The sequence below is a fragment of the Cyprinodon tularosa genome, unplaced genomic scaffold (assembly GCF_016077235.1).
Source record: "Cyprinodon tularosa strain WSP-4 unplaced genomic scaffold, ASM1607723v1 ctg596, whole genome shotgun sequence".
In the NCBI taxonomy this organism is placed as follows: domain Eukaryota; kingdom Metazoa; phylum Chordata; class Actinopteri; order Cyprinodontiformes; family Cyprinodontidae; genus Cyprinodon; species Cyprinodon tularosa.
The window spans coordinates 172534-184164 of NW_024039336.1; positions in this window are offsets into that span (position 1 = coordinate 172534).

Genomic DNA, 11631 nt, shown 5'->3' on the forward strand with positions numbered 1-11631 from the left:
CTTTAATCTCAGAATTCTGACTTTAATATCTTTAATCTCTGAGACTTTCATCACAGAATTCTGATTTTAATCTCAGAATTCTGACTTTAATCTCTGAGACTTTCATCTCAGAATTCTGACTTTAATCTCTGAGACTTTCATCTCAGAATTCTGACTTTAATCTCAGAATTCTGGCTTTAATCTCAGAATTCTGACTTTAATCTCTGAGACTTTAATCACAGAATTCTGACTTTAATCTCAGAATTCTGATTTTAATGTCATTAATCTCAGAGACTTTAATCTCAGAATTCTGACTTTAATGTCTTTAATCTCTGAGACTTTAATCACAGAAATTCTGACTTTAATCTCTTTAATTGCTGAGACTTTAAACTTAGAATTCTGACTTTAATCTCTTTAATCTCTGAGACTTTAATCTCAGAATTCTGACTGAAATCTGAGAGCTAACAAACATGTGAGCATCAAGCCGTAACCATTTCTGTTTTAGAGACTAGCTCTCTTGTTTTAAATACCTTCTAATTACCTTCTTGTTTTAATCACCCTCTAATGACCTTCTTTAATTATCTAACCACTAGGCCACCACGCACAGATTATGCAGATTTTAGACTACATTTTGAAAATTACAGCTGATCTCTTCTTAAAATAGTTCTATAAAGATTGGATATATAATTTAATTCATTCATCTGCTGCTAAGAAAAGCTTTTCTTTTCTTGTTTTCTTTCCAATAAAGCTCCTACTCCTGTGTTTTTATTCAGGATGCATCAAGACCCCTTCACAATATGCATCATTGCGGATCCCTCTCCAATTTCTGGAGTTACTCTAGTTTTCCATCTAGTCCACAGATCTGCAACCTGCATCTCCAGAGCTGCATCGGCCTCTTTGCACCCTCTGCAATGGCTCCTAATACAGAACCAACTCATGTACTATCATAACAAACACCAGCTTTACTGTTTTTTTGTTTTGTGTTTTATTATTTTAATTGGAACCAAAAGAACACAACAGAACACAACAGAAAAAAAAAAATATATATATATATACAATGTGCCTCTTGCTGTGATCACACACAAATCCAGTACAAAGATCTCTGGTGACCAAAGTAAAAATCTCATAATTACAAATTACAATCCAGCAGTTTCAGCCTTTTTTTTATCCCCATCAAGAAAGAAAAAGGAAAAAAATAAAAAATAAACCCAGCACTTTAGTGGCTTTTAATAAGAATATTTCAACAGAATGACATTAAAAGAACCAGAAATATGTTTTATTGAGCAATTTTTCTTTAAATTCACTTAGAAATTATGTGCTCCGTTGTTTTTTTGTTTTTGTTTTTTTTTTACATCAAATAATACGTTGTTGGAGAGGAGCTGGACTCTCTGACTGCAGAATGTAGGATCAAATCCATGCTGAACAATTCTGCACATCCTCTTCAAAATATGCTGGACGCCCACAGAAGCACGTTCAGTCAGAGACTCATTTCATATCGCTGCACCACAGAGCTCTACAGGAACTCATTCCTGCATGTGGTCATCAAACTGTTTAAATTATCTCTCTGACAGTCATTTTATTTCATCACTTATTATTTATATATTTCATTACTTCACTATTTGCAACAACACGGTCATGTGCAGTAATGGTATCTTGGTTCTGAGCAGCATTTTGAATTGTTAATACTGTCGATAATATGTATATAATGAGAACCTTATTTTATTGTTATATCTTATTTTACAGTTTATATATGGAAAGGGTTTAATTTTACTATGTGGGTTGTAATTTTACTATTTTTACTTTTTTATTATCATATTATTATTATTTTATTATACTACATTTTACTTTGCTCTATTTTCTTTACAACCTTATTTTTCTCTTCTGTAATCGTTTGCACAGCAACAAAACATTTTCCCGTAGGGATAAATAAAGTTATTCTGATAGAAGAACATCAATGCTTTATTATTATAAATCGATTTATGGTTTTCCATATTTTAAAAGCTAATAGTACCAATAATCTATTGGTTGATTAAGATTGTAACAGGTGTCCTACGGCATATAATTAACAAAAATAATGGGTTAAGATTTATTAAAAAGTAATGTCATACAGAATGGTTCTTGGATATGAAAGTTTGCAGACTCCAGATCTAGTCTTATGTCATTTTCATCCTGATTAAAGTTTAATAATTATCAAAAAAATTATCCTCATTGAAGAACTGTATTATAACCGTATCTGTTTTCTTGTAAAAATAATAACATAATTAGCATAAAATGAATAGTAATAACTTAAAATGATGCTTGAACCTTTTTTGCTTATTTCTTTAGTGCACTCAATTTAAGTTCAGTTTTGTTACTCTTATTATTAAATCTGTAAAACCAAAATGTTTTTATGCACTTAGCGTATACTTTTATACATACAGCCAGTAAATATGTGGAAATAGCCTTTAGAAATTGTGCTTTTTGCAGCAGTAACATGAATCAAACCGAAATATAGATAAAAAAAAAAAACAATCTCTGATCTCAGTATTTGGGTGAGCAATCCCGGTTGGCATGGTCATTTACTGTTAAAACGTTTAGCTAACAGTTCAGCACCCATTTTCATCTTAAAATGGTAAAAGGTGAAACATAAAAACAGACCATTCTGTCCATGGCCAGGCCTAGTAATGCTTGAGTACTTTAAAGTTTATGTAGGCATAAAGAAATTACTCCTGGGAGCATAATTGATTTTTATTTGTTTTATTATATTCTGGCTAATTTGATTGGCTGCTCTGTAGGCCACGTACCTACAGAGCGTGGAAAGACAGAGAAATGTCTGCGTTTGTCAATATGAGTGGAATGAAATGAATTAATGGTGTACTCTTTTTAGATAACAGATGTGCCTATTTCCAGCTATTTCCAGTAACCCTGGACAACTCGTCAGTGTAATTCAATAGTTTCTATCTAAGGAAAACCAGCTGATTGCATCGACTCATTGACTGAAAGGCAATCCCTCACACTAAGCATGCTTGTAGCGACAGTGGAGAGGAAAAACTCCCTTTTAACAAGAAAAAACCTCCAGCAGAACCAGGCTCAGTGTGAGCGGCCATCTGCTGAGGCCCACTGGGGTTCAAGGAGACAGAAGCAGACATAGAAAAAGAAGCATAGATACAAAAGGCAACTGTCAACCAGCTCCACAGGCGGCCCCGTCCAGGAAACACACAGCCAGGCAGACAAGCTCCAAGGCAGCTCCCATGTCAGAGGATGAAGAGAGCACATCCAGTTAGTCACAGTCAGAGAAACAGGACTACACTGAAAAACAGGCCAAGCTCCAGCATCTATAAACAAAGGTGTTGATGGCAGCAGCACAGCTGATATTTCTCTCCAGGATGGAGTCACAGCCAAACAGGAACAGACCAGATGAAGCTACTATGAGAAAAAGCAGAGAGAGCAGAACGTTAGAGATTGAACTAACAGATTCTGCAGAGTGGGAGAATAGAGATAGAATGACGTAGTCCGACTCAATTCTAGTCAGAATGAGTCTGATGCTGCTCCATAGAGCTGTGATTATGGGGCGTGTTTCGAACGAACCAGGAAAAAAAATGCCTCTGCACTCAATTGGATAGACCTACAACCAATAAGAGCAACGGAGTGCGTGACGTATGTTAAGCGAGGCATAGTTGTTGTCCACAAAAATCAAAGCGTGCAGTTGCACGCCTAGAATAAGAAGATGAGCCTTGATCGCGTTTCTCTGTTCCTCTTTTAAAATTAATTTGCTGTCGATATCTTCTAGAACAGACCTAATAGCAGAATCTACACACCTCAACTCTCCAGCGGCAGCCATTGTTGTCGTCACCCAAGCGCGCTTTGGTCACGTGGTTGATTATGTTACTGTTGATCATCTGTCCATCATCGTATAAAGCCCGCCCTGACAATTTGATTGGATCGCCTGACAGTGGGCGATAATACTCACGCTACTATGGAGCAGAGCCAGACCGAACTTCCCAACCTCAAACTTTGTGGGCGGGACTAAGTTCGGAATGGCACCCAGGCTAGAATAGAGATAGAATGAAGCAGAATGATGAAAAAGGGGTCCCTATGTCCTCCAGCAGTCTAAGCCTATAGCAGCAGAACTATAGAGATAGATCAGGATAACCTGAGCCACTCTAACTAGAAGCTTTATCAAAAAGGAAAGTTTTAAGCCTAGCCTTAAAAGTAGACAGGGTGTCTGCCTCACGGACTAAAACTGGTAGTTGGTTCCACAGGAGAGGAGCCTGATAACTAAAAGATCTGCCTCCCATTCTACTTTCATCTGCAGATTGAAAGCGATTGTTGATAATGTTGAAAAATGCTGATTTGTGGATGTGATTATCAGTGATTATCTTCCTTCAAAAGCAGCTAAATCAAATATAGAAATTTGTCCCAGAGCTGAGAGCCAAAGTCTATGTATTGAAATTATTGGTTGGGACAGAAAGTTACGCCTGAGATAGAAAGAGAGAGAGAGCTGGAGACTGTTTTTTATCCCTGTTCTCAGTCGTGGTCTCAGCCCTGGAATGTGATGCCTCAGTCCTTGGCTCTGTCTCATATTTTTGGGCCTTGAAAAATGCATTTTTTTTTCAAAACAAAACTAAGCACAGATTTTTTTTTTTGTTGTTGTTGGTTTGTTTTTTACCTTGAGCTTATTCGCATTTTATGTTCCTTGTAGTCCATTGTTCAAAATAAAAAATAAGAAACACAGTTTGTAAAAATATCTATTTTGTCCCTTTATTTCCAATATGAAATCTAGAAAAATTTGATCTCTTTTGTAGTTTAGAGGACAAATAAACTCTGCTCTGCAGGGGTTTAATGTGTTACCGCTTCTCCTGTATATTTAGTGTTTATCCTAGCAGCCTAAATGCACCAACTGATCTTAGGTGGTGAAATAGGAAAAATGCTGAACGGTTGTCGGAACAGCTGGGCTTCAATACACCCCTCTGCTATTGGCTGCTAGACTTCCTCACCAACAGACCTCAATCAGTCCGGGTCCAACAGAACACCTCTGATGTCATCAGTCTAAGCCCCTCCCCTCAGGGCTGCGTTTTGAGCCCCCTGCCGTTGACCCTGATGACACACGACTGCGTCCCCAGGTTCACCACCGATCACATGGTGAAGTTTGCAGACGACACCACAGCGGTGGGCCTCATCAGAGACGACAACGACCTGGACTACAGAGAGGAGGTGGAGCAGCTGGTGGAGCAGAGATAACAGCCTGATCCTGAAGGGGGAGAAGACCAAGGAGATCATGGTGGACTTCAGGAAGAACCGGCCTAACCACGCTCCACTGCTCATCAACAGCTCAGCTGTAGAGGTGGTCAGCAGCACCACATTCATCACAGACACCCTCACCTGGACTGGAAACACCACCTCACTGGTCCAAAGGGCCCAGAAGCGCTTGGACTCTAAATCATCTCAGACTCTGCATCAAACTGACACCAAACAGAAATACTGCATCTTTGCACAATATATATTAATGCAACTGAACTTCCATATCAATGCTTTTTTTGCACTATGTTTTTTTTCTCCCACACTGTTTATATTTGATCACTGCTGCTACAAAACCAACTTTCACTTTGTTTACACTCTGTGTATATTTGAATAACACTTACAGTTTGAAAACTAAAGGAGTTATATTGACAGTAGATCAACGTGGCTTTTAGGGACTGATTAACTTCAGAGTAACACCTCAAGCTTCCATTGTTGTGGTTTTCATACAGCAGTTGAAGCTTCGCCTAACCCTGAGCAAAAGCAGGATCTGCTTTGTGTTGTTTAAAAAAAGCAAATAGCTCCCTGGAAGAGGAGCCTTTGAATACAAAAATGTTTTTAATAACCTGTTAAGCCACCTGTTTCCTAGTGTAAATACTTCCAGCAGAATATTGACTTGGCGTAGTAGTCAGGGATTTCTTTTTGGATTTTTAAAGCTATAATGAGACGCTTCATGAAAACCCGAAAACCAGCTGCGCTTAAAGACGTTTATGGAAAGTTTGTGACACTGAGCTGTAATGGCAGGTTAGCAGGCTTGTGATAGGCAAATAAAGGCTGAACCAACTAGAGGAACGTTACAACAGAATGGTGATAAGCAAAGGCAGTCCAGAAAGTGACCAGAGTCAAAAGCCGAAGAGAATCGAGTGAGGGCAGAGCGGACACAGGAAGTTTTAGTTTAGTTTAAGGCTAGGCTTAAAACTTTCCTTTTTGATAAAGCTTCTAGTTAGAGTGGCTCAGGTTATCCTGAGCTATCTCTATAGTTCTGCTGCTAGAGGCTTAGACTGCTGGAGGACATAGGGACCCCTTTTTCACCATTGTGCTTCATTCTTCATTATGTTTATGTTTACTAACAAACAAATCAAAACAGGTATAAAACATTGAACTTAAACATTTTAAGTCCTACATAAATTAAATGGAAAGCCTTTTATATGCAGCCAGTTTGAACTTGTCACATAGGAAATCATAGTCATATTACGTGACATAGGTACTATAAATATTTTTAAGCTAATAATAAGCCTAAATGAGAAGTTTCCACAAGACAACACCAAAAAAACTTTCCTTTTGAGATAAATAAATATGCATTTTAGGAGAAATTATAGGAATCCAGACCTGAAAAGTTCTTATTTGGATAGCTCTATAGCTATCTCTATAGTTATGCTGTTATAGGCTTAGACTGCTGGAGGACATAGGGACCCCTTTTTCATCATTCTGCTTCATTCTATCTCTATTCTCCCACTCTGCAGAATCTGTTAGTTCAATCTCTAACGTTCTGCTCTCTCTGCTTTTTCTCATAGTAGCTTCATCTGGTCTGTTCCTGTTTGGCTGTGACTCCATCCTGGAGAGAAATATCAGCTGTGCTGCTGCCATCAACACCTTTGTTTCTAGATGTTGGAGCTTGGCCTGTTTTCCAGTGTAGTCCTGTTTCTCTGACTGTGACTAACTGGATGTGCTCTCTTCATCCTCTGACATGGGAGCAGGCTCGGAGCTCGTCTGCCTGGCTGTGTGTTTCCTGGACAGGGCCGTTTTTACAGCTGCTTTTTCTTGTCTACGGGCACCAAGGGGCCCTCTAGGATCATATAGGGGGCCTCAGGCTTCTGAAAAAAGAAAAACTCACCAGTTTGAAATGTTATTTTATTCTGTTGCTCTTCTTTTTTAATTATTTATAGAGCATTTCAAAATGAAAATGTCTAAAATAAAATTAGAAATTAAAAGAAACAAATATATGTTTATAAAGTGTAAAGTTTGGGTGATCCTTGCAGTTCAGAGGTTAGGACCCTTCCTTTGACTCAGTGCCCTTGAAGTGGCCCTCAGGGGACCCCTGTTCCATATAGGGCCACATGGATTTCTATTTTAAATTCTCTATGAAACAAAAGAAAAGCTCTGACAGTAATTGATCAAAGGTATTTAAATCCTTTACACTTTTAGAAGCTAGTTTAAGGTTATGGCTCTGATTACTCTGACGGTGATCAAGGGGCGTCCCATCATGCATCTGGAACATCTGGCCAGCATCTGTTTGAGAGGCATGAACGTCTCCCACCTTAACCAGCTCAGTCTTTTCATCTTTTAGGATGATCAAACGCTGCCGTCTGATTTCTTTTAACATAATTTCTGACTCAATGTTTGTATTTGATATTTTTGGACTTTCAAATATCTATACATTTATTTTTGTTTAGGATTATTAAACCAAATATGTCTACGGATAAAATAAGGAGTTTATTGCCTTTGCCAGACCGTCCTTTGATCTGCAGCCATTATCATGAATGAACCCAGGACCTCTTTACTCTGTAGGAAATGAAGTTAGTCTGTGACATGCTACTGTAGTATTATTAAGCTCTAAGCTGTAATATGCTCCTTTATAAATTCTACAGATAAATAACTAAAGAAAGTAAAGAAAACATGATAGAAAAAAACTTGTTTAGTTATATATTATCCTCTGTTTAATACATCCCCATGATGTAATAAGAGGGAAATGTGGGAGTGTTGGTCTAGTGGTTGGAGCAGTCTGTGCTCTGAGAACGTTGCAAGTAACCGGTTCAATTCCCACAGCCTGTCCTCTGGGTCCCTGAGCAAGACCCTTAACCCCACACTGCTCCCCAGGCGCTGCAAAATGGCAGCCCACTGCTCCCCAAGAGGATGGGTCAAATGCAGAGATAAATTTTTTTCGATCGTGAGATCAATAAAGTTCTAAAAGGAAAAATGTGATGTAGAAATGTACATTATCTGCAGTCTTTCAGACATTAATTATTTTCATCGAAAACTGAAATACAAACAAATCTGAAGCCTAAAAATTGATTCCAGTTAAGATGCTGTGTAATACCTTTCTTTCACATTTTATCTTCTATGTTACAGCCTTTATTTTATTTTCTGAGATTGACATATTTGAGATTTTTATTGCTTTCAACGAAATCTGAGTGTAAAATGTAAGCTTGTAGTTATGTTACTAGAAAGGAAAAGATTCACGGCGTATGAATACATTTGGCCGCTCACACTGAGCCTGGTTCTGCTGGAGGTTTCCTCCTGTTAAAAGGGAGTTTTTCCTCTCCACTGTCTCTAGAAGCATGCTTAGTGTGGAGAGAAATATCAGCTGTGCTGCTGCCATCAACACCTTTGTTTCTAGATGTTGGAGCTTGGCCTGTTTTCCAGTGTAGTCCTGTTTCTCTGACTGTGACTAACTGGATGTGCTCTCTTCATCCTCTGACATGGGAGCTGGCTCGGAGCTCGTCTGCCTGGCTGTGTGTTTCCTGGACGGGGCCGCCTGTGGAGCTGGTTGACAGTTGCCTTTTGTATCTATGCTTCTTTTTCTATGTCTGCTTCTGTCTCCTTGAACCCCAGTGGGCCTCAGCAGATGGCCGCTCACACTGAGCCTGGTTCTGCTGGAGGTTTCTTCCTGTTCAAAGGGAGTTTTTCCTCTCCACTGTCGCTACAAGTATGCTTAGTGTGAGGGATTGCTGAAGAGTCAATGAGTCGATGCAATCAGCTGGTCTTCCTTAGATAGAAAACTTTGAATCAATCTGACTGGATGATCTGGTGAACTGGAAAGTGACCTGAGATGACGTGATGTGAATTGGCGCTATAGAAATAAACTGAATAGAACATGTGACTGTATTAAAAGTAATATAAATAAACTGAATTTAATTGAATTGAATTGTTTCTCTGAGGGGGGTGGATATACAACACAATATACAGCTGCACTGTTTATTGAAAAAAGCAAATTATTTTTCTTCGATTCCACATTAATTTTTATTTAAAGCTCACCCCTTTAATCCAGTAACATTTTGCAAGAACAGCATGACAGCGATAAACTGGTTTAAAAGCCTTTTCTTTATTGCAATGGTTCACTAAGCAGCATGTTTTCAGTTTCAGTTTCTTTACTTATTCTGTCCTCTGCATTCGTTCTAGAACCCTTCTATCCAGATGTTACTTTGAATAGTTTCTATCTAGTTTTTACAAGATGAACAGCTGCTGTGGTTTCTTTCTTGTAAATCACAATGAATTTTAAATCTCAAACACGGTGCTAATGATCCATCTCTAGACAATATCATCTACCGTCGCGTGAACGTTTTCCTCAACAGTCCTGACTAAAAATGTTTTCTTTACTTATTGTACTTTAGGCATTTTTAATTGCCATCTTCTGGGACTTGAATGGCATTTTCCATTTGGAAGATGCTGATACAAACTCTGTGGAAGTTAGATGCATCACAAACCAAGAAAAAATAAATAAAACTTACACAGACATTGCTGACCTGTAAGGAAAGGTGGGAATAGAAAATAGATGGATGGACTGAAAGAGGCAGTTACAGAAAAAGTTACCTTTGAACATCTGCACATCATCTTTCAATTCCTAAATGGTTCGGGGGCCTTAACCCTTTATATAGTGAAATACTTTGAAAATGAAAATCAAGGCAATAATGTTATTGGAATCCAGGACAAGACCTTATTACCTTTGTAACATTAAAACAACAGGGATATTTTGATGGCAAAAATTAAAGTCAATGTAATAACAAGAAACGCCAACTTGCCAGAATAAATTAAGAAAAATAACAAAAAGGGTTAAATCAAAAAATTACATTTTGAAAAATATGTTTGAATAATTATAAAATCTAGCCTTAATGACAACTGTTATTAAGCCTTAACTTAATGGCTTGTGTCAGAGTGATTCAATCCCTGACTGCAGTTCTTTATAAAAACACACATTTTCAGATCAGATGTAACTTTTCTGTGGTACAGCTGAAGGAACACATCAAAAAACAGTAGCAATGCCACCTGGTGGCAGAATAAGGAACCTACAACTACTTGGACTACCGAGGAAGCAGGTGGTCATTCTCCCCATAGTGACATTTTTTTTTATCAGTAAGGCACTTATTAAATAAAGGACTCTATGCTACTTTAATGGAACATCTCACCTAGTGGTCTGATCTAAGGGGAAGGCCTCAATCTAGGGCTGAAAGCAGCAGCCATCTTTAATTCTTTCTTCCAAAGTCTTCTAGCAGGGGCGAATTTAGGAAATTTGGGGCCCTAGGCAAAGACAGGCAGGGGGCCCTCTGAATTGAGAAGACAAAACATAAAACAGACCCATGATACAGATAGAGAAATGTTAATAGAATAGACATCCATTATCTGTTCTAGGTTTTGTCCCTCTCTTCTTGTCCCTTTTGTTCTTGTTTTCAGTTCGCTGCTTTTAGATGTTGTCTCCAAAGTCTCCAGTAGCAGAAAAAAGTCTCTAGATTTGGCGCTAGGAGCTTTTTAGAAATCAAAGTGCTAGAGGGGTCTGAAAAGTGGCTAAATATAGCGACTAAAGCGCTAAGTTGGCAACACTGCTCTTTGCATGGTTTGTTTTCAAATGGTTTGCTGCTGTCTGTTTGGACCTTTCTGAACATGTGCAGCAGATGGACTGATCCAATATGGTGGACACTGAAGGTGGATTTTCATCAGAAACACAATTAATGTGCACAAATAAGGAATAGTTGTATTAACCATACATGGAAACAGAGTTTTATGGGGCCCCCAAGGAACTTGGGGGTTACTCTACATGATTGGCTGAACGTTGCCACATGATGTAAAACATTGTGGTTGCCCAGACAACGATAATAACATCATGCAGTGTCAGTGTGCAGAATCAGGAGCATCTGTAGCGTTAGCGTGTCCAATGACCGATGACGTTTTACCTGCTCGATAAAAAAACAGAAAAAAATCTGCTTCTGGTGAACAAACTAACTGTTAGACCCTGATATAAAGGGGGAGAGCTGGGTAGCGCTGTGGCTAGCTGAGCTCAGAAGCTAACAGGTTAGCCTCTGTTAGCTCGCTCAGTTAGCCATGTTAAGCTACACTACTTTTAACTTTGTGTCAACAACAACCGTTAGTTTCTACAAGTAGAATAACTCTTTATTTCTCTACAATCTCGACGAAAGTCATTTTTTAGGATGTTCCATTTGTCCTTCCTGTCCTCAGATCTTAATAAAAAGAATAAAAATAAGCTGGTACTTTTTTTATCACCTCGGTAAATGGCAAAGCTCAATCTTAGAACGCAGTACTTTCCTTCAAATCTGACAATGATTGTTTTCTACTGTCGGGCTACTTTAGATAACTGATGAAATGTAAAATAACTATAGAAACGATCCCTGAAAGTATAGTCTTATAAGAAAATAAATAAATAAA